The following is a 24,723-nucleotide window of genomic DNA, read 5'->3' as shown; positions in this document are numbered from 1 at the left end:
TCTCCCAACTCTAAAAATAAGGAAACAGAACATTTACGTTTTTCCGGCCAGATGCACTGGTATGTTACACAGAACAGCTATGTAAGAAATAATCCCAGTTTATAGACGATTTCTCTTTTGCAACAGGGGTGGTAAAACATTTCTCGTGCGACTCTAGAGACAGTTCAACATAGATACGTTTTATATTTAGTGAAGTCAAAATTGGTCTTGCTTCGTATTCGGATAATGTCTTAATTAGCATTGTGCACTTTATCCGTTCTCACTATAACATGCTTAACTAACCAACTAACTTACCGGAGCAGAATCATTCCTGAAAAGATAATATACGCTCAGATAATCAAGAAATTCCTCAAATTTGTAAAACCGAAAAATTCATTACCCTTTTTACAAGAAACTGCCAATGACCGCTATACCAAGGCATAATTCAATTTACACCCTCAAACCTGCATCTCTAGGGCCCACTTCCACATTATCCTTCCTTCTACGTCAAGGTCCTCCGATTAGTCTCTTTCCTGTAGACTTTTAAACTATCTCTAGGAAGCAATGGCTGCGCATCTATTCGATAAGTTTCCTGTGTTTGGGCAATAAAACTCTGATGCCCTCTAAACCGCATGAGACCACAAAACCACTTCTTACAGGCTTTAAGAGACACTGGGAGGGTGGGTTGTTTGGCACGTGTACCATTTAAAAAACCCAATAAAGTGAATATTTTTAAAGAAATATTTGTAGAAAACCCAATAAATGCAGAAGTACTAACCTATTTATTCTCCCACACATATTTATTCTCGAAAACCTTTACCTCTTCTGAAACAACATGCGACAGCAACAATTACTGACATAACAATAACAATACTAACAATACACAGCTTTCTATGGTGCGTGTCGTATACACTCGAATACCGAGACCGAATATCTGAAAAGTAATATTCACTGCAGTGTACAGACCTAAAATAACCAAATAAGAACTTAATTCTGTGTAGAATCTTGCTTCCTTGTAAAATAACATCCTATTACAGCATCGTAAATATTTACTGTACGGCGCATTGCACGCCCTGACGCATCAATCAGAGCCATCTGCAAAGGATTCTACTACTAAATGCGTTGCAAATTCCACTCACATTTCATCACAAGAGACGCCACTGAACCTGTCGTCCTCTCGTGCCCTGTGGTCTTGGTGGCTGAACTCTGCCGGGAGACCTTGTTAGGGCCTCGACCCCTATAAAAAGAAAGTGGCAAACGGTCAAATTTCTTAACACTCAGACTTTACAGGCTGCTCTGGTATTGTAAATATCCCTCGTTAAATTTAGACGTCTTTATTGGTCTCGGAGTAGAATTGTAGCGAGAGAAGGTCAGGAAAGGAGCAACAGACGGACAATGACGTTGGCAGTACAGCTTATGACGGATCTTCGAGTATCCTGACAAGTATTTCTTTGTATCGCGAGGCGAATACGTGGAATCAACTTAAAGCAGAATACGGTCGACTTTTTGTAAATATTTACGCATTTATTTCTTCCAATGCTAATGTATCTGACGTAACTCTAGTATTTGGAATCAAAACAGCGTCATTAAATATTCTATCAGTTAATCAATCCCATACTTTATAACGGTGAAAGGCGACGCGGACTAAAACCTACCTCTCGCCATTAGATAACTATTATTAGCCATATTCAACCATGCCCATATTTTCCTTGATTTAATCACAATAATAATATATAGTAAAGAGTACAGATTGTGAAGATTCTAACTGATCAATTTTCAGACCCACACTACATGTCCGGTCTTTTTGACTTTGTCACCTTAATAATACTTGAAATCCTGTTTGTGACCCTTCCTTAGATCTGAATATTGTCTTAAGAATTTTGTTTTCAGACGTACTCAGTGTTACTTACATACAAAGACTACGTTTCACAACCATACACCATGAAACAAGTGTTAAAATTAGTCCCGTGTCCTTCAGGCCTTTAGAGAGGACAACTGAAATACCGCTCTCCGACGCTAAGGCTCCTTCACTCTTCACCCCTGAAACGCCTTCAAGGTCTTGACTAGTTTATTTGCGGTTAGGTTTGTACTGATCGGAGAAATTTTTATTGCTCATTCACGTCAAAACCTTCGAACGAGAGTAAAGAAGAAAGAATTGAAAGTTTCCTTCTATAATCTGCCCCTCCCATTGAAGAACAACAAGACAGGGAAAGTATCCCCTCATGAAAAGTAAGTCACTGACCCCAAGAATATAACCTGGAGCATGAAGCCCACCTGGCGATGCCAGAGTTCGGGAACTGGCCGGAGAAACTCGCACATCGGAGTTTCATATATTTGGATTGCCAACCGCGGGTTGAAATTCTGGTTGTACTACAAGATAGCCACTTAGCAATTATTCAGTTTGTGTTAGTTTTAAATGTTAAATCCTGGCAAAAACGGTCAGCGCCTCTAATAACGCCAAATGAGTTAAAGACAAGTATGGAGGCTTTGAGGATGGAGATGAAGCTCCACGAATTCTAGACCTCTGCACTACACTAAGTTGAGGGGTCTCCTTCGGGGTCCTGGCCCTTTACAGTACAGGGAAATAACACCAAATGCACACCGGATAGGGCGTTCGGTGGGCACTGTATTCATCTGGAAAATGAGGCGAGGGACCCTTATCGAAATCGAAAGTTAGTCGCGTAGCGGCTAAACTTGCTTAGCTGTACAGTTACAAAGAGTCAGCGGTCAATGGAACACTTTATTCAGACGAGGGCTGACAAAAGCTCCAACATGACATTTTGAAGAAGAAAAAAGTCGGTTCGTGTCCCCCACACTACTGTGTGCCACATAAAAACGGAGAATATTCGAGTTCATGGAGCGGGTGTAATTGTAAGTGTTTATATGCGGGACTACCGGATTAAATGTTCGAAGTTCTCACTGGACCGATTCCATCATTCATTTTGATTTTATCTCTCATCACCAAAACATCTAGTGTTTTAACATTCTTCATCCACAATTCTATGCTGATTTTAAGCATTCACTCCTAAAGAGTATTTAAGAAAAATTTGTGTAAATTACATATCCCATATGTGTAATTATTTGTATTTAATTTTTCAAATCAATGAACCATTTTAGATTTACAAGAAAAGTTACGTACATACTGCATGAATTAAAATAAGTACAACAATACGCCTGAAACAAATTAAAATTAATCGGTAAATCAAACTAAATTCCAGGCAGTAATTTGGTAACTAAAGTAAAACGACCCTGAGTAACAAAGGAAGGGCATAAATACGGCGTCGCGAAGCCACCCGACGCCATGCAGAAACTTCTACGTCATCACGTTTCAAAGAAAATATTGCAGCAACGTGGAACGGAAAAGGGGTTCCTCTTTTTCACCACCAAGAGAGGGTAGCAGCTCCAAGACAAGGGATGAAAGAGCTGTAATGAAAAGTCTAGAGAGAGAAGAACAGTACCCCCTGAAGCGCTCCACCTTTGCTGCCTGGTAGTAATGAGAAGCCAAGTCTGGAAGTAACCGGAGACGCACAGATGTGGGGGTGCCACAGATACAACACTGCAGAAGGCAGTAGTCTTCTCTAGCACAGCCAACAGCGAATGCCTTAGATTGTGCGTCTAAGTAACTGATCTAGTAAACGTCTTCTTCAAATAGGGGATTTAACAAGGAACTCTGTGATATTTGAGGTTTACACGGAGGTAAAATGAGGAGTACGGTCATGTGGGTTCTAGCGCCGAGCAGGATTGCTAGTGATTTACTAATTTTGCCTAGTATTTATACAGTTACCGTATTGGAAATTACTGTTAATTGGATATGAGGTGGATGTGGTGATAAGATTTGCGTACATATTATTGGTAGGTAGGTTTAGGCGACCTTTTTGGAAGACCGAAAATGAGATGGGAGGCTAGAATTAATAAAGAACGGGAGGTAAGTGTTAAGTGTAGCTGGATCAAGATCATTTCCAATAGCGGGCTTTGATCAAGTCCGCACCCATTGGTTCATAAAGGGAAGGTGTGTTTATTTCAATATTGTCGCTTTTAGACAGGAGACATGAAGAGCTGATGGTAGCAATCATCTTAATTTAGAGAATATCTTCGTCGGTTTGTCAATTCATGGAGGTAAACTAGGTTTAAGAACCACGGTCACTGATTGCTAGGCATGAAACAACTCGTTAATTCCACGAGTAAACTTCTCCGACTGGAAATTATTCGTTAAAACTATGAAACAGGAAAACTAAGAATGACTGAATAAATACACGTTCTCAGAAATTACCAATGAAATCACTCCGAATCAAGTAGGCTTAACGGTATTCCAGACATTGCAATTCATTCTGCCGGTGTCATACGTCACGCCATTATTCTGCGTCGTCGGTGGATAAGGATGACTTCACGTGGCGAGGGGAGGCAGTTTTGGCGGAAGCAGGTTATGAGGGAGTGCGGTGAACCGGTTGCGTTTTCTCGGGAAACCTTTGTGTCCAACCAACCAGGTAGGAAGGCAATATCTGTCGACAACAAAAGAACGAATGCCTAGCGTCTCCTAGGTGACGAAACACGTCTTGCCCACAGCGCGACGCACCTTGCCAGGCCGAATTAGTTCCCCGCTGGCAACTAGTTTCCGTGCAGTTGCTCCGTGCTGGGAAGAACGAAGGGAGACAGCGACTGAAAATAATACACGGCTTGAGCCCAATAGTAATTAAAGAAATTACTACTAGCTCTTTTCTTCCATTCATTCAAGCTATACCCTGAGTTCTGCAACACAAATGCAACAAAAACAACAACAACAACGCGGTTTAGTGGTCAATTTTTATGATTAAATTCCATTACCACATTTCAGACTGTGTTAAGTTTGTCGCACAAACTTACAAATTTCGCATTATGGCCATCTTTATGTTGTTAAATATGTCTGTGGAACAGAGACGTTGACAACATCACGTGTTTAACAAAGCTACCGGAATGTTTACAGCTGTGATCACAAGACCCCACTATTCGATCACATCCCGAACCAGTTAACCACAATCCACACATTTATAGCCAGTTCTTTAATAATTATTATAATTATCATAATTAATTATTAAACGCCCCCTAAATTGTTCCTTCTGTTCACATTTACCTAAAAATATTAAAATTCTAATGCGCGCTACATGTCCCACCCATCTCACCCTCGACTTTGTAAATCTAATAATATTTGTTACCATATTAACGTTTCGTAGGCCATAACATTTGTAAATGACTTTTGTCTCTCGCCATACAAAATTTCATATGCCTAGCTCTCTAATGGTTCACTATTTATAATCATCAAAAAGAAAGGTGTTTTATGATAATCTGCCTAACAATTAAAATGCTATCACTAGAGGGATACGCACATAAGCAAAGTACCCTTCTATTTAACTTTAATTACAGCATAAAAAACAATTATTTACCAGAAAATTTCGTAGTGAATCTCACCTCTTACTGACCTATACGACACATTTCTGACACGATCTTCTTCAACATAAAAATCTTGAAATCTAAACCAAAGCAGAATAAGGATAAGAACAGAGGTACTCCTACCGATTCATGCTCGCTGTCATTTCCAAGAGCATTCTCGTTGTAAGACTTGAGGTTCTCACAGCGGTGAGTATGAAGATTTCTGTCTTCTGGGTTATTGCGCTGTGTAGTCTGGTCGATGTTAACCAACGTTTCAGAGGTCATACTGCCTCCGTCATCAGGGCGATAACGCCCTGATGACGGAGGCAGTATGGCCTCTGAAACGTTGGTTAACATCGACCAGACTACACAGCGCAATAACCCAGAAGACAGAAATCTTCAGCATTCTCGTTCATTCCCTGGTTTTTAATAATAAAGTACTTTAAATGATTCAACTGAATCTCAGCGTTCATCACGATTTTCTACTTCACAGGGGTTCCAATTCCGAAAACTGAAAGGCTGCAAGAGGAAGACTGCAGCAAACTCAGGCTTAGGAGGGAAGGGAGTTGGGAGGTCGCGGGCGGAGAGGGGGGGCATGCCGCCTCCTGAATCTCGTTATTTGAATTATCGGCGTGGAAATGATTCAAATAAATTCATCAGAGAAAATGTTACAACGAAGTAACATGGCTAGCAAGAGAACTGTGTGTGTGTGTGTGCTGTTATACACGACACAAAGGAGACAGAACTACGTCTTCCCTACACGGACCAATTGACAAAAGCATCAGCAGTCAAAAGTCTCAGAAAACTTATTTAACAAGTAGTAATAGAACTAGCTAGCGCCTTCCACCTTCCCCGCCACTATCACCCCGTTTAGTTAGACATCAAGAACGGAAGCTGGCAAGCAAGCAATCACTGAACCAGGCAGTTATCAGCTAACAAGTACATTCATTTTAAAATATAATATAAATTCGCTTAGGACACAACTAGTAAAAATACAGAAATCTCTTCAATACTTTACGTCTGTGCTCTGTACAAGAAACGACAACAAAGTTACAAGTACCAAAGACTAATTAAACTGTACATTATCACATACGTTCACTGTCAATAGCATCTGTCATTAGTAACGACGATCTAAGTAGAAATAACATTAACTCTGTATATATTCAATTATCGTTTATTCTGTATCAGAACAAGAGAATTTTCTTGGTTTCCGTTCAGGAACAGAACTCACAGACGTTTCGGAGGCTGGTTCTCTCCTAATTAGGGTAGGTACCATAAGGTACTCAAGAGACTCATTTGCTGCATTTAACGCGCTCCACATAGTACATAAAATTTCCTATCGCCTGAAGATAGACACAGAACTAGCTTCCGAAAACATTTGTAAACTTTTACCTAGACAATTGAAAACGTTAAAAGAAAATACTCTCATGATAACACCAGCCATCATCACGTCTTAAATCCACATTTTATGATGTAGTTTATGTGACGACAATTTAATGTATTTTTATAAAGAGGATATTTGATACCCGTCGTCGGATATGAAATTATAATGATGAATGTCACATTTATGTCCAGATTTACAGAAATTAGAACGATCGAATAAAATAGCGAGAATAATATTGCGCACTTATAAACAATTTAAACGTAAAAAACTTAAAGTTTGCTCCAGAATGATCCACAAATTTATTTCGGAGTTATAACATCTTTAAATTGGGACGTAATTTTGCGACACGCTCTAAACATTAATTCCATTTCAATATGAAAATATGGTTTCGAACTTTTTTTCTTAAAATTTGTAAAGGAAGTTCTTTAAATACAACTCGATTTCAGATAAACGAAATAAGATTGTTATAATCAGCTTTATCAACCAAGGCAAGCACCCTAATGCATTATATTAAAATGTGTCTGCTGAGTTCAAGGCCGGGATTTATTTCTTCTGAATTCAATTCGTGTTGTTTGATTGTCTTTTGATTAACGATATTATCAGTAGTTCAAACTGTGTGATGTCCAATGATAGGACGATAAATGAATGACGAAATCTAATGGATGTGGAAGGAAGCGTTCGTGGTCTAATGTAAGGTACTATCCCAGTGTTTGCTAGTACGACTTAGCAAAACAATATTAATTTATAACCTAGGTTATTCAAAGTACATTCTTCATCTCCAAAGGTTCTATGGCATAGTATGACCAACCAGGACTGATGAACAGGTAAGAATATGAAGAGTTTTTTTTTAAGATTCTATCCCAGAATTCGTCTTAAGAGATTAAAATCTGTGAACATCTAAGTTAAAGGGTGACGCAGCTTAGGCACAAACCTAGTACCCTTCGAAAATAACGCTACACTAATCTGTTCTGTGAGAGGTCTGGGTTGAAACCAGCAATTCACAAGTTATAAATGTGCTCCTTATTAGCAACGATCGCCACAAATACGTTCTGTCAGCCTTTGGGCCTAGAACACGAACGGCAGATGCCAAATTCATCAGGTCACTCAATTAGGCTACTTTCAATATCTGGAAACATTTCCGGCTTCCGGCACAGACTGCGTTAATTAGCCTTGATTGTCAGAAAATGCGGCGTACCAGAAAATCCCGAATATTTTTGACGTTTTTACCCTCTTGACTGCAAAACACACAGGAACAGAAAATTAATTTAATTATCCTTAGTACTGTAAATGTCTCGAAGACGTTCTGCTTTATTTTGCCTCGTCTGGTTAGGGTTCCGTCTTACCCCTTCTCATCCTTCCGTTCTGAAATAATTCTAAAAACGCCACGAGAAGGCTTGCCTCTCCGACTGTACTCAGATGAGTTAATCAGATTAACTCCCTCAGTTGAATAAGGAGTTACATATTGCGTTGTGTCAGATACGGACTGCTGTAAGGGGTGGGATATACCCTCCCCTCACACAGGGTGTTGATTTCGGACGGATTAAGGGAAAAAATGATGTTAGGACTGAAATTTTGAGAAATACGGTCAATAATGTATCAGTAGTGACAGATAAATAAAAACGGAATTACTTTATACTGAGTAAAAGTCTGGGGTTACATTCCCGCAGATACATTATAGCTTATCTCTCAGTATGCATAGAACGACCCTGTGGCCTACACAACTTCATATTCAATCGTTTTCAGTCTCTTCAAACACGGTTTAGAGCAAACTAATCTTGATCTTCAGTTTTCAGGAACTGAATTATTTATACAGAACCATCTTCCACGCCCGCCTCCTGCATGAGTTTAGATTAACGGAATGTTAAGGGAAAAGATTACCTTTGCGACCCAGGGGAGTAAATCAGAGAATAATATCAAACTATCAAAGAGTAGGTTACGTTGTAGTGGCTCACGACGGGATAAAATATGGACCTTAATTAATACAGTAATGAATTTCTGGTTTTATGAAAAAGGTAGCTCCTTCAACAAATTATTATTGTCAAATTTTTAAGAAAGAACCTTGGAAAAGAGATGGAGACAGTATTTATCACCGAAACGTTGGCATCTAGCTATGAGACCACATGAAGCCAATGACCAGAGGAGAGTAAAATAATTCTCAATGCCGTGAAAACCTAAAATCTAACAACACGTCACTTTGCTTGTTAATTTCTCATAGGAGCTTATTAAGAGACATTACAGTGGGAGACTTTAATACAAATAGTAATTTGTTTACACATGGCCCAACGGGGCATTTAGACAGTTTTTTCCATGTGTACTGTGAATTAATCTCCTAAGGAGCGAATTACGTGTGGATACTTGAAAACCGGCGTTAAAGAAATGCAGACTTGTGACTTTGCTGCAAATCCTTAATGGAATATTGAGGAGAACGTTTTGAAACGTCTAAATTATCTTTAAAATATCCAACAATTAAAGAAAATGTGTGTAAAGGCGAAAGGGAAACAAAGGACGCACTCCGAATAAGATTACTGTGTAATTTTCTAAAACGTCGAGCTTTAACTTTGCAGAGGCGACTTTTCATGTCTGTCACTATAATCAGCGAGAAAAGAAACAGTTCATAATAACAGCACTTACTGCGATGTTTTACTCGGCTTAATAGCGTCTTAGTTTCCCCAGGCCGCACCAACTCTGCCCCAATCGTCTTCCAGCGAAACAGCAAACTCTCCCAGTACAAGAAATGTGCAGCACATAGCTAGCTTTCTGCCTAGTCGCATAACGACACTACACCAACTGACTAAGATATATGAGTAACCGTTATATAACTATCTTACAGGCAAGCAAACCTAACCGATTTTAACTACTAAACTACCTAACACAGTAGATGAGTTACTAACTAAACTGAAGTAACAAATTTAACACCCTGTCTTTCCAAATAAACTTAATAACTTAACAAAATATGTAGTTAAGTAAACAAATAGTTATATGACTAACTAGTAAATTGTCTACAATAAGCTATTTATAGGAAATGTGATTAAGTTTGATCTAAGTTTAATACAAAACTACTTTATATATATATATATATATATTTTTTTTTTTTTTTTTTTTTGCAGATTGCCATCACCCGCTAGCAGACGTAGGATACATCACACAACACAAAATCGAAAATGAACGTCTAACTACAGACATGCAGAGCATTATGAAGACAGAAAAATCTACAAATATACCTATAAATCAATAAATGCATTGCATCGAAATATATAATAGTTTTAAAATGATAAAAATGACGATATAAACCTGAAGATGATGTTCATAAAACATCGAAACATGTCGTACAATTAATAATAAGCGCCATAATAAATGTAACATCATACTACGATAAAAGCGCCATAATATAACATAATATAACTTATTGTAATATTTTATACTACAGATGTTATAGTGTTATATAAATTTTAACAACTACATTTTAAATACGTTTGTGTATAGACTGTGATAGTAAATATATATTACCTTTATATTATACTAAGAACAAATGTTATCAACTTTCTAAGATATGTTTTATTGTGGATAGTATGACAATGTCATACAGCTATTTTATTTCTTAATTAGACACTACTTAAATTTGTTCTTTTATATCAAAAACCACGTAGTTAACTTTGTTAATTAAGCTACATTATTTGGTTACTCAGACAGGTAATAGTTTACTAACCATGATTATATTAGTCGACCATCTTTAAATGACGACAACCAAATCAAAATTTCATAAAAGTCTGGTGGGCAGTTACAGAAATTAAACATATATTAACGCACATACTTAGTGTAAGGCACGCATAATTATTTATGTACCAAACTGTACCTCCCTCACACAATTTGCTAAATTTCACTTGTATCATATGAAAATTAAGACACATAGTTTGAAAGAGTAGTTCAACTGATGCTAAAAGCTCTATTAGTTAAAAACACACAATACTGCTACTAAGTTAGAAAAAAGTCAGAAGAACGAGTGGAAAGGTGGGGTTGGAGAGTGTTTCTTATTTACTTCTGTCCCTAACAGAACTGAACACTGCCAGCTTATGCACTCTCCAGTTCTTTATAAATACACGTCTGTGCATCTTTATTAAGTGTTTCCGAGAAATACTAATGATTCCGGTTAACTTTAAGAATTGTCATACAAAAAGGCTGCAAACTTAATAATCTTACTTATAAATTAAAATTGGATATTACTAGAATGTGGCAAATGTTAGCAAAGGAAAATCTTCATCTTTCTTTCTTTGTATGATTATGCTATCTGCATCACGAAGCTGACATCACGCACTAAACCTTTATGTAAAATACTGCAGTATTTGATCATAATTTGTAAGCAGATGACTCATATGTTTAGTAACGAATGCGTAAATACACAAAGACGTGACATGCGTAAAATACAATATTCATCTGCTTATCAACCTTGGCACTGTGGTAACTGATCGCCAGCAGCGCCTTATTTATGAAACGCGGAAGGAACCCACGACAGACAATTGATAGGGAATTGTTCCTCAACCAATGTTTCGCGGACTGATGCAAATGGAAAAGTTTTTTCTTCATAACTAGCAATTTTATCCGTGTTTAAGTTCCTGCTGAACACTGCTGATATCTATTTTTTGTGGACTATCCCTGGCAGCGTTCAAATTTGTAACAGGCCAGCGACAGAGTTGCCAGGGAGTTTTATGGTCGAAAACGGGGAGCAGTTCTACAAACATTACATTATTAAAATACTAATATGCCTGCCAATTTCAATTGTTTTGTCCCCTCAAGCTAAATATGGGTGATGATAGCCCTTACATTGCAACGACACAAGAAAAGTCCCATGTTGATGTTTTCTGAAGAAACCGTGGTCAGATGTGTTGAGTTGTCCTCCAGTCTGCTACATAAAAGACTGAAGATTAAAGTTATAATATTACATTATGTGATATTTTAATGTATCCTTGTTTTGTATTGTATTACATTACAGTTGATTAACTATGATGTAATGGGTCCATAGAATTTCAAACGTTGGATTGTCGAAGCACAGCACATATTATGTCACTTCTGCATACAGTTATTCAACTGTTGTTTTCCTTTACGGGAAACAAGTCTATGTCGGTAAAAAACAAATAAAAAAACAACTCCAACAAAAGCAGTAGACCTTCAGCGAGGAAACAAAAGTCTGTTGCCTACATTTACCACCAGAGTGCACTATTGTCTTATCTCGTGACCCCAACCCACGAAGGAAGTTCGCCTGTCTCTTGTTTTCACTTTTCCCGCGTAGCGAATAAGAAAACGAGGACGTTTTTACAGTAATTAAGTCTCTGATAAAAGTCCCCCACTCTCTGCTGCTCCTGGGTATTTAAAAGTGTAGACAAAGCTGAGATGAGCGGGCGGTAATTCTCTGCAAATGCCTGCCGTTTCTGACTGGGGAAGCTCGTGAAAGGAGGAAGAAAAAGGTTTAGGAAGCCGAGTGAGGTCACACGTTTCTTGAAATTAAGTGAAAATGTTAAAATGTAAGCCTTTATCTGTCGGAAAAAAACAGTTAGCCGATAAGCCATTCTGGTAGAACTAACATGATCCGATTTACCCTACGCCCCATGCCTTCTATTGCACGTGATTCATATACAGGATGAATATAAATAAAGTAGACTAGATACTTTTACTGTGCCCTGGGACTCATCGACTTGATGATGGTGGCAGTAAAAATATCCGAAACGTCGGCCACTTTCTACGACACTATATTCCGTTACATCTCACAAGACAGTCAGTCATCTTCTGGAACACGCGATGCTCGGCAGTTAAAAGCCCAGCCTTCGTACCAGAACTAAACACACCTAGAGCATTCGACTCGCTCGATATCAGAATAACCAAAAACTGTCTTATCCGGGAGGTCGTCTTACACTCCCTTCCCCTACGTTATCCAAATGAATATTTACTTGCTTCTTGCCTGAATTCAAGATGACAACGTTCAGACACCACATGACACACCACATGAGAAGCCTGTCAATAGCAGAAGATGACTCAAGCTTGTTTGTCTGAGGTGACAGCAGTTTTCTTTACTCAGAAGGAAGGAAGGCAGGGGGAAAGATTTCTCGAGGGAAAGAAGTGTGAACTGTGTCACAAAGAATCACAACCCCCGTGGGAGACTGATCAACCCCCAGTAACTTAAAAGATAAAGAATTGTTTTTCATCGCCCGAAACTGACAAGCTGCACGCTGGTTCTCCGCTCAAATCTGAGATCACGTGACCTGGAAAAGTGAGTTGGCACAAAATAGGTTGAATGAGGAGTCCGACAGTCGGATAGTTCAGGAGGCATGTGAGAACCAGAATCCGGAGGCTCTGGCCAACGTAACTGAGGAACACCTCTACTGTCACAGCTCGATGCTTAGGTTTTGTCCACAAACAGAAGCTAACCGCTAAAATAAATCAATCGATTAACTATCTGAATCAGATAATTTCAAGCTGCTAACAGTTTTCGTGTTTACAAACATTCTCCTATAATCTCCCTGAGAAAACAAACAAGTTTGTTTCTTAAATGAAGTCCAAAATTTACTGCAATGGTACGTAGTAACCTGTATAAGTGGATTTTTTTATTTTGGCCATGGTACATATTTCGTTTTCCGCCGATTCTTACTCTGGCCTGCCAAGATCTGGGGCTAGCTAGTCACCGAGCTACAGAAATCGACTTCACTGCGACTAGAACCCATAATATTTTTCCCCGTTTTTTTTCGTTGTCTACACCCTTTAATTTCCTTGCTGATAGAAGCAGCTTTGGTCTTAACGGCGTTCTTCTAACATGGTATGTTTCTAACACATAGTAACTGCCATCACCAGGACGCTTCTCCGAAGTTTACACCTTTGTAAAATATCTTTCTGGTCGCAATGAATAAGCATGCCAAGTTTGGTACAGAAAGGTTTATCCGTTCTGGAGCTATGAGCTAATATACATACACACATCGAAAATCTCAATTTTATATACAAGTTAATAACCTACAAACACTTAAATTCATCAAATGAAATAAATCTGTCGATTTTTGTTAAATTCTGCATGCATTTTACTCTTCTGTTCCTCAGGAACTATTCTGATTTCCGATTAGATGATGACGATACACTGTTTAAACTATGGAGCGTTACTCTTTAACACAAATTAATTCGGTGTGAAATTTCTTTATTGACGAAGAGTAAGAAATCTTCAGTCCCGTGGAGAAACAAAAGGGAAGTATTCTCGCTTTATGTCTGTCAGTGTACAGCGAATCTCTCTCCTCTCCCTTGATGTATGCCACATGCAAAGCAGACACATACAGTGTGTCTTTCCGCTGTGTTATGTATGACGGGCGGGAAAAAAATCACGAGACAAGTCACGGAACGAAGAACATCAGAAACTGTCTTGCAAGATTTTCCCCCTTGTCTTTTATTTTAAAGCCAACAACATGAAAATGCCTGGGGTAGCCGCCATCACAGTTCCAGCGACAGGGGTACACCACGCCACAGCCCGCAAAACAAACGAGCGATGCAGTGCACCGTGAAATCTGCGACGACAAAGAAACAAATGACGACGGTGCCGAAGACAAAAGATTTACCAAACGCTGTCTTTCTTTTCTTTTCTTTTTTTCTTTTTTTTCACCCTACGTTTTGGCCACAAATTCAAGAACTTCTACATTGGTCTGAAATGTACGTCATACCTGAACACACAGCTCGATTTTTCATATCAACGCACATCTCAGGATCTGAAGATGACTGTCAGATGAGAGGCTGCGCCGTATAGTCACGTAAAAATTGGCAGCATTTTCAGACGTGTTTATTGCGTCAATTATCAGGAGGATGGTAATAGAAATAGTATGCACCCCTGAAACGTCGACTGATCTCAAACGAGCCTAAACGTCGCAGCATCGCAGACAGATTATTAATAAACAATGAATTGGAAAGGATGCGGAAGGAAGCGACTGTGGCCTTGTTCAAGATACTATCATAAAACACCTCAGTTAGGACAGTCGGTTCTCAGGTTAAGATCTGAACCCGTGGCCTCCTACATAAGAGCAGGGCCGAGGTGTAACAATCAACAGAATAATCCTCCGAACAAGGATTAACAAAATTAAATTTTCAGCTTCGAGTAATTGTCCTAATCTCGCAATTTACAAAATTTCGTTTTGTCCTTCTGGGCCTTTTCAGAGAATCAAAAGAATTGACTAATGTGCCGCGTAAATAGAGAATGATAACAAGACCGAGACATGACGACCGGGGCACATGTATCCTGACACGCTTAGCAACTGTCGGACAAAGCTGACGACACTCTCTTGACACAAACCATTAGAAGCCAGACTCAAGGCTCTCTGCCCCATCACGGCCCATTGCATTAAAACCCCGGGACTAGAGACTTTTAACCCCACGTTATAATATCTGGACTAAGAATAAGCGCCAGCAAGCTCTGTCACTCCCTTCCCTTCCAAGTATTTTAAATCATACCAACCCTCTTCCTCAAACCCCCTTCTCCGCCAATTGCATTCCCATCCTCATCTTTCATAGCCCCTTTTATTGTTAAATCTACCTTGTGCATCTTTCAGCCTTCTTGTGCGATTTTTAAAAACAGCTTCTTTCTTTTCAAACCAACCCCCATCTTCTATTTCACCCCGTCTTCCATGCTGTCGTCATCCTTTACAGAAACGGATACAGGGAGAAAATAAAAAATTGAAGGCAGGCGGAAAACTAATGTGTCTTTCCTCTGGCCGGGCACACGGCACCGTTCAAATGAAGTTCGCCGGCTCAGAAAGGAAAAAGAGGCAAGAGTGAGCTGCTCCTACTGAATGACTGACAGACACTGAATGACTGGCTGACTGAATGACTGACACTAACTGACTGACTGGCTGACTGAATGACTGACACTAACTGACTGACTGACTGACTGACTGACTGAATGACTGACATTGAATGGCTGACTGACTGAATGACTGATAGACACTGAATGATAGGCTGACTGAATGACTGGCTGACTGGCTGACTGACTGACTGACTGACATTGAATGGCTGACTGACTGACTGACTGACTGACAGACACTGAATGACTGGCTGACTGAATGACTGACACTAACTGACTGGCTGACTGACTGACTGACTGACTGACATTGAATGGCGGCCGGCTGACTGACTGAATGACTGACAGACATTGAATGACTGGCTGACTGAATGACTGGCATTGAATGGCCGGCTGACTGACTGAATAACTGACAGACACTGACTGACTGACTGAATGAATGAATGAATTATTAATCCAACGTCTGACTGACGGAGCAAACGAATGGCTGAATAGCGATTTTAGTGTCTCATTAACAGACTGGAAGCACACGAAACTACAATTTAGTAACACACACTTCTGCTTTTGGGGATGAGCGGCGTCGAATGTTGAAATTTATCCAACGTTCGGCAAGCATTGCAGTTGACATCTTCAGTGTAAATATGTAATGGTTGGGTATTTTAACAGACTCATGTAGGGAATCCATCTGTTCCTGTGAACACGGTACTGATACTGATAAGGATCTTACGGGAGTAAGCAGGTTGTGAGGATTGGGGTTGGATGGAACTGGCTTAGGATCGCGTTGAATGCTCTGCTTTCGTGCTTCGATGTTAAACTTTGCGGTTCCGCTACCACAGTGTTAACTACTTAGTTTACAGTCACATGTAGGTAATTTGAATATAAAATTCTCGTGCAAACTAATTGAGGAACAACGAGCTAGATTAATTAGTATTCTGGATGAAGACTGTCGAATTCTATAGGGAGAAATTTGTAAAAGAAGACCAACAGAATGTCCGTACCTTAATAGCAGTCTCTTTTGTTTTGAGGTGTAGAAGAATTGTGTCAAGGGGGTTTCAAAAGTGTCGACGTTCATTGGAAATGCAAGGGAGCCCCCCGGGTGTAAATTACCTCTCTCTCTCTCTCTCTCTCGCTCCCACAAAACACGAGATGTTTGGCAAAAAGAAAACCAAATGAAGTCTTCACTGGTGCTCGTATCTGTTACACACTTCGCTTCTCACTTAGATAAACCATTCTTTTCAAGCCACTTACCACCGAAGCAAGCTCCTACAAGATTTGCATTTTAAAACGGACGTGGATTTGTGTTTTAGGATCATCTCAAACAGAGAATAAAAATGGGAGTTAATTTATAACACTTTGCACAGTTAGGACTGAGAACTGGGCGGAGGCGAAGGAGATGAATCTTTAAGACTTTAACGTCCAGAGTTCAAGACTCCCAGTGACCCATGTAAAATGGGCCTACTGGTTTAGACCAAACAACTTCCAGAAATCTTCATCTTCTGAATAACTGCAATGACTGGATAAAAGGGGCGATTTTACTCAGCTTATAATTTACTGTACATTATTGTCGACGTATATCTGACACAAAAACAGAACATTAGAAGCCAGGCCATAACTAACTCGAAACATGCAGATTCTTCGCGCAAATGTTGTTCAAACGGACATGAAATCAGTTGTTTATGCTAAACTAAAAACCTATTTGGGGATACTTTAATCTGTTCATCATTTTGCAAACCCATAACATCAACACTCCTCTAAACTCAGATGTTCGAAGTGGCTTGTTTCCTTGAATATTTCAGAGAAAAAGTTTACTTGCATTTTTAATTTTTGGCATTCGTGGTACATGCCAAAACCCACGTCTTACATCAAGGCCAAACGGATATTTAGAATAAAAGTGATTGCATTTTAAACATACGTATTACACCATTTCATTCTTTATTCAGTCCGAAAGTTAACTGGATTAAGCAATGTACGTAATTGATTCCTCGTCACACGTATTTGCAGCGAAGTCAAACACTGCACCTGCAACGCTTCCGTCAGACTACACGCCACACAGCAAAGCAGGAGAAGTTGCCGAGTCGGCATTTTGGACGGGGTTTCACAGCGTTTCGGAGCTCTGTTTATCAAATTTTTTTCAAGTAACTGATTTCACCTTTCTGAAAGGCTTTTAGCCGCCCATCTAGGCAATAATTCCCTGCAGTTTATGGAATCTGAAGGTATATTACCGCGTTTACAAGAGTCCGCCAGTACTTCCACACTTTCACACCCTTCTTGAAGAAAATTTTAACATTAACATTCAATCAACATCTGGTGATCACTTCCCTTCGAGAATTCCAATTAAAATGTTTCTACTGGTCCCAGTCGAGGTCCTCTTTAACGCGATCCCTGTAACAACTCCCACGCATGCGTGTACATAATTTCATAGACACGAAACTTGTCACGTGGAGTTCCGTGATTGTCAACTCACCGGTGAAGAAAGTCATATACAGTGACTTACAATAAGCTCAGATGACGCTTTATCAACTACAGAAGTCATGAAACTTCAACAGCAGGTAAAATTATGATTACGTGTTGCGAAATGGAATCGTCAGTACATGTTTAAAGCAACTCAAGCCTTAAATTAACTTTAATTTTAAAGAACACTTTCATGAAATAACTGTATGCTTCAGAAATTTATTGCATTATCTAATATAAAAGTCAAAGTTCAAAAATATATTTTGAAGATATATTTTACAAACATAAGAACGGGGTCTGATAATATGGCGTCCAGAAACTGCAATATTACGCGTTAATAACATCACTGACTACCATCATCAGTGTTCCATGTCTTAAGCCTAATGGTGTCTCAGCACCCTCTATCTCTGTCTGTGTGATAAACAAGTGTTGGTCGGTCGGAGATCATTTGCTGTCAAGGGATTTCGGTCTTCAAGGGAAAATATTTGTCTTGGTCTGTAGGTGTTTACTTCTTCAGATTTTTCCGTAATTTTTGACGGGAAAATTTCAAGTATGTAAATAAATGACGGCGTCATCACACGGGTTACAGCGCCGAATGTTAGTATGAATATAATGAATGATCTTGAATGGATACGGAGGGCAAGAGGGGTTTTGCTTACACCCAGCCTACCGCCTTCAGAATATGGAAAGTGATATCAGGTCTATCTAGACCTATTTTTATTTACAATTAAATAATGAGATGTTGGAAGACCTTGTAAACATTAGACTGAGGCCTGAAATGCTTAGAACCTATACTCAAAAAAGGCAATGTAAACGTAGAAGAAAAGAGACTGAGAAATTGTGGCTTTTATTCTGTTTGATATTTATATTTCATTTCATTGTTGTTTATTTATATGAAAGTTCGCAAGTTGCTTTAAATCTTTCGACGCTCCTGAGGTGGATGTGCCAAATGATAATCGGTTTCACTTTTGTCTGAGTGTGTACCAGGGCTAGCTTCTAGCCTAGCGTCTGTGTCATACACAGTAGAACCCTACCCTAGCCGCCAATTCGCTCCAATTGTGTAGCGAAATTTCTGCACATTGTGTTAAGATAATGACTACACAAGTGTCGCATATATTTCACAAATTGCATCCCATCGTCTGTCTCTCTCACACACATATACATACGGATCGTATCTCTCTCCCTCTCTTTACTAGCCCTGGGTTCTGTTCTTCACAAGTCCTGATAATGGTAACCCCCACCCGTACGTAATTCGAACAAATGACGCCTGGCGAGCGGCACCCAAATTAGATTCCCTTTCCAATAAGGGTTGGACTCAGGATCTGCAAGGCTGGAACTTGTAATTCAATAACTGGCCTCATTTTAGGACTTGGGCAACATGTGTGGGGTCCTTCTGGACTATTGATCCAGGAAGGCTGAGGAAAGCTAGGAGAGGGTGGGGCGAAGGGGGTGGTTCAAAAGAGAAGCAGCAGCAGCCAGTCCCCCCCCCCCGCGCACTACCATCTCGGACCTTCCAGGCAGTACGACGACGACTACGACGAAGGCGACGGCGGCGTCGGAGTTGGTAGTGGTAGTGGTGGCAGTCCAGTGGTGACATCTCGCGGCGGCACGCGGAACCAGTCTACTGCCCACCCACCCACCCACCCACCCCCTGGGGGAGTAAAGTCAGGGCTTTGTGCAAAGGGACCTTACGTTATGCATCTGTTCTTTCGAAATCCAAAAGAAACACCAACAAGTGTGACACTCTGCTGTAAGGATAAGATATATTTACGACGTTTCGGAGGATGAATACATCTCCGTCTTTACGGACGTTAGGAAAACAAAGTCGTCAGTACATTACATAAACTCCGACCGTACCGGCAGACCTGGTTTCTTAGAAGCAATTCTTTCTACGGAAATTAGCACATTGCATAAAATATAGACGTAATTAAGATATAGGTAACTGCTTCCATTTGATACATTTTTGCACAGGATACAATTATAAGGAAATACAAGGAATATATCGACGTTTGATTTTCTGGGTTTTAACGCCGCGAGGACTTGTTGGTAGATTGCAACGTTTCGGAGAAACATACTGCCTTCACCGTTAAGTCCTGAAGATGGAAGCAGTATGTTTCTCCGAAACAGTAGCACCTAACTACATATAAGTTTTACCAGAATACACAGCGCAACATCTCAGAAGACAGTTAATTTCATATAATAATGCATATTGTCGAGCATAAATTAAATGTAAGGGCAGATTATCACGTAGGTTACATTAAACTTACAAGAATAAAATAAATTAGCCAATAAGAAGACAAATTCACACGACACATATCAAATGAACGCCTGTACTGCGCGGTTCATCCCGTTGTAATCCCAGCTTCGTTCCGTATTTTCTTTTTATTTTCTTGGTGTTCAGAAATCCCTCATTAGTCGTCCGTGGGACATAGCCAGAGGATCTTTTTTCTTTGTCATCCTCTCTTTGTCACTGATTGTAGCAATTAAAGATTTTTCCGTCACCCGCTACGCTCTTTTTTTTGTGCTGGAGGGAAGAAACCTTGTTCCGTTGGGCGAGTCGGGAGCGAATTGGGGCGAATTGGGCGGGGGGGGGGGGGTGAACACAGCAGTACGGGAAAGATCTGCAAAATGGGGACAATGAAATCATGCGACGAAGAACTCCAATTTACGAATAATTGAACTAATGCTAGTTAAATCTTTCTTTGCTTTGTTCTCTTTTAGTTTTTCTTCGTTTCTATCTGCAGGGTGTATCAGAAGAATAGCTTCGATTAGGTGAAAAAAAATTTATCGTGACCAATCGGGTTGAGGTAACTAGTACCTTCTCAAGAATCACCCTGTTTCATGGAATTGGTTGTTTTACTTAGTAATAAATAACAGAAGTAACGTAAGATAAAATACGAAAATTAAAAATAATTGATCTGAAAGAACAGAGCATATAACAAGTATCAAGTTGAACTACAAAATATTCATCGGCGGAAGTGGTTCAACAAAGTAACAGGGATAGAGAAAGTAAATTAGCACGCACTGCGAACTGCTGTTGAACGTGTAGACGCTCATGTGCCGAGTCACCCCGGTTTAGGTGCTGTAACATTCCTCACAAAAGATATTTCGCGTCCGACATCTGTGCCAAGGCGTCGGTCCCTCGCCTGACGCGAGCCCTTGATTACCCTCCCTCATCCACCAATTGCGATTTTCTTCACTGTAATTTTAGAAACCTTGATGGTGGCATACATTTTATCTCCACTGCGTCCAACAAATTCGTTTCGTATTACTATAAACTACCCCCGTCTTCCACTGTATTTACAAGTACACGCAATGGGGAAGGCAAGTGCATCACTAAACACAGGCTACACCATTTTTATACATTTTAGTAAAAACAAAAAATAATCATATAATGTCTTCCACATAAACTGTTTTCTGTTCTAACTGTATGTATCACGTGATTTAATAGTCCGGAGGACGTGTGTGTGTTTCGTACGATTTTCAATGCAAAAAGAGATTATTTCCCAGAACAGGATTAACCAGGTGATTTTTATAATGGTGAAGTGCGGTATTTTCTTTGCGGTAAGGACTGAATTATTAAGTATTATTTAGATGAGTTCTGTTTCAAAGCGTTAAGAATACAAAATAATATTCCAGACTCATGTAAACCAATACGCTACATAGAATTTGTTTTCAAATGCGTTTCCCTTTTCTTCATTTGTTATTTTCATATCTCGCTCGTCCTGACGTTCATTATTTCTGACACATACTGTCCATTTTCCTAACTAGTTTGATTCTATTTTACCGATAATGTTTCGCTTGAAAATAACTGAATTAGCTATAAAATAATACAACTTACCAACAGACTATAAACAAACGAAACAGCGATGGGTTTTAAATTTTATGTAAAGTGTAACTTATACCTCACCGGTACACACTGGAGTTTCATTCAAGCGAGAGGTTTCTAGAACAGATGTGAAACTATCAACTTTTTAAGAAGTTGCACCTGCAATTTGTGATTTGCGATAACTGGAAAACTGAAGGTTATAATCTGAAAAGCTCTGCTCTAGTAACCGGAAGCTCGTAGGACTCGCAGTATGCAGGTCTACGTTTTGCTTTTTTCCGACTGGAATTAATTTCAGGTTTCTGTTTACAGAGACGCGAAAAATTTGTATGCGGGTCGTACAGTGAATACATGGACATTATTATTTTTATCACGCGTAAGCGAGTAAAACTGAAAGGTAAATAATTATTCGGTGTGTTTAAAACACAATCAACTAAATGGAACGCAGACATTGTAATGGGAAAGAAGGATTAAATGTATTTGAACAGTATTATTAAACTGAACTATAAAATGACTACAAAATCCACCAACATACTGCTATGCTACGGATTCAGTACGACTGCATAAAAAAGTATCATAGCCGATTGAATAGCAAACATTATACGAATTTAATTTATTCTTCAGCAGAGCACATCAAAAGTTTGAGAATTCCACAACGTGAAACGAATACACGAGTTTTCACCAACTGATTTATAACTAAAATCAACAAGGATGAAATACATAATACATATAACAAGATCAAGGGAGGTGAAAAACCACTAAAACTAGTCAAAATAGTTCAAGGAAAGAGTCGAATTTGCCGACACTGGAGACAACATTGAAATGTATCTCAATAAAAGACGCTGTAAAGGTTTCAACTGGACTCATTTGGTTCCGGACAAAGTCACGTGAGGGACTTTTAAAAGCACGGAAATTAAACTTTTGGTCAATAAAAGGGGGATAATTTCTTGACTAACTAAACGACTATAAGCTTCTCAACGACTCTAGTGCAGACATTCAGTAAATTATATTAAGTGAAGATCCTCAAAATACAACTTTTTTCCTTAATACTTCGGCTTTTTAATTCTAAAAATATGCCTCATGTGTGAACACAGTTTACAAACACCTGCGAACAGCCGATAAGGGATGGCCCCTTTAGCTACAAAAGAACTCAGCAAGATTTTGTAAACAGAGTACTTAAAGAAGATAGCTATCTTGTAGGTTATGATTCCGTGTAGTCTGGTACAAGTTTACCGACGTTTCAGAGGTGTTTGCTGATTCCATCGTCTGGACGATGAGTAGCAGCGCACGTGGATAAACTACTTTCAAAGCGAGTGAACTCCAAACTAAATTAGATACGATATTGTAATTGCGTCATATTGTGAATATTATAACAATTATTTATTTTAATCCGTCTTATCACAATATTTTAAAATTTCTTATAATTAAGATAATAAAATATCATTGATGTTCCATATCGATTGATCGATTTACATTTCGGAACATTTACACAACATGTTTCAGTTTTTATAAAACCATCATCAGGTGTAAAATATATCTAAGAACTTAAAACTCAATTATGATTTTTGTAGTATTTTGGTGATGTTTCATTGCGTTTGTTTTTCATTTTTGGGCGAAGATGTCTTAGAAGACACTAGTACTTCTGGACATATTGGAACAATCACTCCTACATCTTTGACCGATATGTACATCTAATAACATTTAAGAAAAACAACACCTTCGCCCAAAAATGGAAAAACAAACGTAATGAAACATCACCAAAATACAACAAAAATCATAATTGAGTTTTAAGTTCTTAGATATATTTTACACCTGATGATGGTTTTATAAAAACCGAAACATGTTGTGTAAATGTTCCGAAATGTAAATCGATCAATCGATATGGAACATGAATGATATTTTATTATCTTAATTATAAGAAATTTTAAAATATTGTGATAAGACGGATTAAAATAAATAATTGTTAAATTAGATACATCCATAAACTCTTATTTGCGGGGGGGGGGGGGGGGGTTCTCCTGAAGCTTCTAAATGCAGATCGTTATGTGGACCAGATTTGACGGTCAGCGTGAAAGAAGACGAGTCCATATCGCAGGCAGAAATATAATATTGAGTTGCTGACCACACGTTATACATAATCTTCAACCTAGGAGCTACCCCACAGGTTCGGAATAGGACAGAACAAGAACAGAACGGGGTAACGAAAATCAAACATCGACAATGCTCGAGCTCTGAGAATATAGGAGAATTAAGAATTCATTTATAAAAAAGAGAGAGATCTACATGGCGTACGTGGGATGAAGCAAATATATTAGACTTTATTAGCTTACGGGATGGGTGGGTGGGTGGGGGGGGGGGATATGAGACTAGAGGAGGTTAGAACGGATCGACGAAGAAGAATTTCCCTTTTAATTAACCCTCTTTATGTGTCCTGGAATCTGAAAAATTTGCAACCTCCTACTCCAGCCCCCTTATATTATATTCAGGTAGAGGTTGTGGAAGGAGAGCTGTAACATGAATTTGACCATGAGTCTCCCTTGTCTATCAGACACCTCGGGCAAACTTGATTAGAAGCACGGGCCGGGTTATGAAGAACTAAGCTCCTGCTAGCTGTAATTAAGCTCATGGCAGTAGGAACACAAGCAAACAATTTTCAATAAATTATGAAATAATATGATGAAAGGCGAAGGGTTTAATATATATCCTCGTCTCAAGGTACACTTCATTATAAGGTTATCTTTTATAATGCGCTTCGTCTGTCATCCTTGTCACGGATGTACAGGGAACAGGAGACGAGACGAGACGAGTAGAGAGAATTGGAATGGTTCTTAGAGAAACGAACTTGATAGACGTAAACTGGATTGAAAT

At 39.1% G+C, this 24,723-nt stretch overlaps 1 long non-coding RNA gene across 2 annotated transcripts in view; it reads right to left on the bottom strand.

The window, feature by feature from the left end:
• Nucleotides 1-24,723, bottom strand: part of LOC110841287 (uncharacterized) — a 182,645-nt gene that overhangs the window by 69,167 nt on the left and 88,755 nt on the right. For both annotated transcript variants that reach the window (XR_002547159.2, XR_002547160.2), the window contains exon 3: nucleotides 1,119-1,216. This is a non-coding gene — a long non-coding RNA (uncharacterized LOC110841287). The remainder of the gene's footprint in view (nucleotides 1-1,118; nucleotides 1,217-24,723) is intronic.

The sequence above is a fragment of the Zootermopsis nevadensis genome, unplaced genomic scaffold, assembly GCF_977971745.1.
Source record: "Zootermopsis nevadensis isolate Lab colony 2312 unplaced genomic scaffold, Znev_1.0 Znev_ptg000030l, whole genome shotgun sequence".
Classification (NCBI taxonomy): domain Eukaryota; kingdom Metazoa; phylum Arthropoda; class Insecta; order Blattodea; family Termopsidae; genus Zootermopsis; species Zootermopsis nevadensis.
The sequence above is the reverse complement of the archived record's forward strand: the minus strand, read 5'-3'. Positions and strand labels throughout refer to the sequence as shown.